Genomic DNA, 5,000 nt, shown 5'->3' on the forward strand with positions numbered 1-5,000 from the left:
CGAGCACCCCCAAAGCCCCCTGATAGTCGAGGGGCCCCTGGACGCAGCCGAGAGGGCTGTGGCCTCCATCCAGCTCCGCGTGGCCGAGAGGCGTCGCCTGAACGAGGCGTACGCCGAGGAGCGGCGGCGCCGGGAGGAGCTGCGGGGGACGATTCCCGTCCGCGTGGAGCCCGGGCGGGTCGGCATGGCCATCGGCAAGGGCGCCTTCCGAGTCCGCCACGTCGCCCAGAGGCACAGGGTGAGGATCCAGCTCCCAGAGCGGAACAAACCCGATGGCCAGATCCTGGTGACTGGCCTCAAGGACGACGCCCGGGCCGCCGTCGCCGAGCTGGAGCTAATGGCCCAGCTCAAGCTCCGCCCCGAGCACGTGCTCGTGCCGCTCCGCATTCAGAGCGAGGAGCACGTTTTGGTGCTCGGCCCCGAGGGCTGTCGGGCCGCCTGGCTCGGGCGGGAATTCGGCGTCAGGGTCGTCAGGCCCAGCGCCGACGGGCCCCTCATGCTCGAGGGCGGCGTCGAGGCCGTGGCCAGGGCTGAGGCCCACGTCGAGGGCGTGATCGCCCAGCGGCGCCTGACCACCGCCCGACGCTTCTGATGACCCCCCCCTCCCCCTCCCCTTATCGCCCCGCCCCTCCCCCTCCCGTCCGTTGCTTCTGATGACCGCCCACGGCAGTGCGGCGCTCATCACTGACCACGCCCACCGCGGGACCTCAAGAGATGGTGGGCGGACGAGAAGACCAGCCTTTCTCACGCCCAGGCTCTCCGCCTGAGCCGCCCACCTCTCAAACACCCACTACCCTCCCCCACCCACACATATATATATATATATATATATATATATATATATATATATGTATGTATATATATATGTACATATATATATATGTACATATATATATATGTATATATATATATGTATGTATATATATATATATGTACATATATATATATGTACATATATATATATGTATATATATATATGTATATGTATAAATACACACACACACACACACAAGCACACACACACACACACACACACACACACACACACACACACACACACACACACACACACACACACACACACACACACACACACACACACAGACACACACACACACACACACACACATATATATATATAATAGATATGAATTGGATCACAATAAATTATTTTGATTGGTAAAGGTCAAGTCATGACGCCCCTCTAAAAAGATAGAGGCCAAAAATCTACTTAATAATATAGTGCACGCTTTAGGCTACAATTTGACGTAAGCTGACGATAGATTTGACAATAGATTGAAAAAAAAATTGTCAGGTTGATTTTGAGTTAGATTATAGTTATCACCAAAATCAGCATATATATTGATTGAACAATGATCATTACTTGGTAGATCTGTATAGTAGGAACAAACAGAAATATAGAAAAAGTAAAATAAGTTCAAATGTTAACAGGACAACGACGGGTGGCCTGTTTCGAGCTCCTAGCCAGAGTATGTATATATATGTGTGTGTGTGTGTGTATGTCTTTTTTTATCTCCCTCTCCCTTTCTCCCTGTCACCGTCTCTCTGCCACGCTCATTCCCCTGCCAGTTATGGAACAAGGTGTAGCAGTTGCATTCCAGGCAGCTCCGAGGAAAAGGGGGTTAGGGGACAGTCCCCTAAGCAAACATAAAATGAGGAAATTAATCCCAAAATCATGCGGTCGCAATGCGAATTGAAATAGAAATGTGTATTTCGGCCATTTATTTGTAGTTTTGTTATTATTCTAATATATTCTAATAATTTTCTTTAATTTATCATAATTTCTATGTATTGATGCATGTTTGACTATAAATATACACATTATATGTCACTAATGTTATGTGACTAGGCCTATAAGCTCATTGTGCCACATGGTTTAATGTTTGTATATGGCATGTATAAACTACCAATTTATAGTTGTTAACCAGCTCTAAATTCCTGAATGGATAGTTTCGGGCTGCGAGGGGCGAAAAAATTATATGAAAATAAATGCTACTACAGTCATGATACGATATGAATTATATATATATATATATATATATATATATATATATATATATATATATATATATATATATTAGTAGATAAGCTATTCACAACCCCTCTGAATGTCTGAACTGACCAAGAACATGAGCCCGAGTGAGCACCCCCACTGAACGACGTCGGATGTTTAGTTGGGCGTCGAGTCAACAGATGGCGCTGGTGGACGACCGTGGAGCTCACATTTTTTAGAATGCGTTAGATAGCATGTTTCCTGTCTTTCGTAGATAGTCTTTGCATTAAATAATGCGGAAGGTCAACGTCGCGTCGACCTTAGTCACTCTTAGTCGAAGAAGGAGTCGTCTTCTGGAGCCGCAGCAGAGACAACCTCCAGGTTTGCTTGGCGGGGGTCGTCGTCTCATCGTTTATGAGAGAGACTGAGAGACACGGAGGGAGAGAGAGAGAGAGAGAGAGAGAGAGAGAGAGAGAGAGAGAGAGAGAGAGAGAGAGAGAGAGAGAGAGAGACAGAGACAGAGACAGAGAGAGAGACTACATTGATACAGACGGAGGGAGGGAAGGAGGGAGAGAGAGAGAGAGGGAGCGAGGAAGGGAGGGAGGGAAAGAGAGAGAAAGAGAAGGGAAGAGAAATTGAGAGAAAGAGAAGAGAAGGCGGAAAGTGTAGAGGGAAAGGGAGAGAGAAGGCGGAAAGTGTAGAGGGAAGGGGAGAGAGAAGGCGGAAAGTGTAGAGAATATATGACAAATGTGGAAATGAGTGCATGTTAATGATATGAACTATTTTTTTTTTATGTAATAAATGCTGGTTTGCTTAAATCTCGTTAATGACGATTTCACTACAGTGCCTCCGTGCACATTATCCAAAAATATTTGTTTTCAACGATCCCGGGCGCTGTTTCTTGTGCAAGGGAATCGGTGAGATCTGAGCACCATTTCCACCGACAACCTTCATTTGATCGTCCTGATAACAGGGCACGAAGGATGTCAGGGAAATTATCGGGTAAAACAGGATGAATATTGAACATTCTCCATCCTTCCCTCTTTATCCTTACCTCCACCCTCCTCCCTCCCTCCATCCTTCCCTCTTCATCCTTACCTCCACCCTCCTCCCTTTCCACTTCTCTCTTACTCTCTTCTCTCCTCTCTTCCCTTCTGTATCCTTATCTTTATATCCCCCTTTCCCTCTCCCTCTCATCTTTCTCTCTCCTTTCACGTTGTTTCTCTCTCCTTCCTCACCTCCTTTCCCTCTCTCTCTCCATCTTCCTCATCTCCTTTCCCTCTCCCTTTCTCCCTTCCATCTCTCTCCCTCTCTCACCTCCTTTTCCTCTCTCTCTCTCTCTCTCTCTCTCTCTCTCTCTCTCTCTCTCTCTCTCTCTCTCTCTCTCTCTCTCTCTCTCTCTCTCTCTCTCTCTCTCTCTCTCTCTCTCTCTCTTTTTTCTCTCTCTCTCTTTCTATCGCTCTCTACACTCTCTTTCTCTCTCTCTCTCTCTCTCTCTCTCTCTCTCTCTCTTTCTCTCTCTCTCTCTCTCTCTCTCTCTCTCTCTCTCCTTCTTCTTCCTCATCTCCTTTCCCTCTCCCTTTTCTCCCTTCCATCTCTCTCCCTCTTTCTTCCTCACCTCCTTTCTCTCTCTCTCTCTCTCTCTCTCTCTCTCTCTCTCTCTCTCTCTCTCTCTCTCTCTCTCTCTCTCTCTCTCTCTCTCTCTCTTTCTCTCTCTTTCTCTCTCTCTCTCTCTCTCTCCTTCTTCTTCCTCATCTTCTTTCCCTCTCCCTTTCTCCCTTCCATCTCTCTCCCTCTTTCTTCCTCACCTCCTTTCTCTCTCTCTCTCTCTCTCTCTCTCTCTCTCTCTCTCTCTCTCTCTCTCTCTCTCTCTCTCTCTCTCTCTCTCTCTCTCTTTCTCTCTCTCTCTCTTTCTCTCTCTCCTTCTTCTTCCTCATCTTCTTTCCCTCTCCCTTTCTCCCTTCCATCTCTCCTCTCCCTCTTTCTTCCTCACCTCCTTTCCCCCCCTCATTTTCCCCCTTTCTCCCATCCACATATCCTCTCCGTCTCTCTTTCCACAGCTATCGGGACCAAGAATATGGGGGTTTCCGCGCAATAATTTCTATATGGGAGGGAGGTAGAGGGAGGGAGGGAGGGAGGGAGGGAGGGAGAGAGGGAGAGAGGGAGAGAGATGTTTGGTAACTAGACAGAGAGGAATTCACCGACACCGAAATCGTCGCGATCCACTTGGTGGACGTATTCCAGAAAATTACCAAAAAAGACAATCCCTTTACCTGTTGTCTTAACCTGTCCCGCCCTCACGCCCACGCAGTTGCAAATCCACGCAGTTGTAAGCCACTACGAGAGTTTACACTAGAGGTCCCTGTGTAAATAAATGTGTGTGTGTGTTGTTTTTTCCTTTTTTGTTTTTGTTTTTGTCATCTTTCTCCCGCAAGCAAGCACTTCCTCCCCGGACGTCTTCTGCTGACAGGATCAGCTTCCGGCGTCTCAGATTCCCTTTGCTCTCCCTTTCCCTCGCTCGGCAGCGCCATCTGCAGCGGCCCTGGGCGAAGGAGGCCCTTCGCACGAGCGCCGCTCTCGGCTAACTGCTCGACGGGGAAGGGCACAGGATCGGCGCCATCTGCAGCGTGACCCGAGACGAGGGGCGTCCTCGGCTAACTGTTATGTCACAGCGCCATCTGCGACGGCCCTCGGCGCGGGTCAGACTCTCGGCTAACCTACCTGATGGGAAGAGCAAAGGAAAGGCGCCATCTGCAGCGTGACCCAAGACGAGGGGCGTCCTCGGCTAACTGCAACAAGGTTAGTAGTGTTGCAGCGCCATCTGCGACGGCCCTCGGCGCGGGTCACGCTCTCGGCTAACCTGGAAGGAAGTGCGAGGCAGGATTCTTGATCCTTTGATATGAAATATGATTTAAGACTACGTCGTCTATTCACCGATTCAGAATTGGGTAGGTAGGTAGGTTGTATTACAGATCGGAATGGCGTT

General features: G+C 48.7%; 1 protein-coding gene across 2 annotated transcripts in view; it reads right to left on the bottom strand.

Annotated features, from left to right (window-relative positions):
- Positions 1 to 4,401: 4,401 nt before the first annotated feature.
- Positions 4,402 to 5,000, bottom strand: part of LOC138860760 (uncharacterized) — a 1,942-nt gene continuing 1,343 nt past the window's right edge. For both annotated transcript variants that reach the window (XM_070118992.1, XM_070118993.1), the window contains exon 2: positions 4,402 to 5,000. This exon is cut by the window's right edge and continues 3 nt beyond it. The gene's annotated coding sequence lies outside the window, so the exon portion shown is untranslated.

This window comes from Penaeus vannamei, chromosome 43 (assembly GCF_042767895.1).
Source record: "Penaeus vannamei isolate JL-2024 chromosome 43, ASM4276789v1, whole genome shotgun sequence".
Taxonomy (NCBI): domain Eukaryota; kingdom Metazoa; phylum Arthropoda; class Malacostraca; order Decapoda; family Penaeidae; genus Penaeus; species Penaeus vannamei.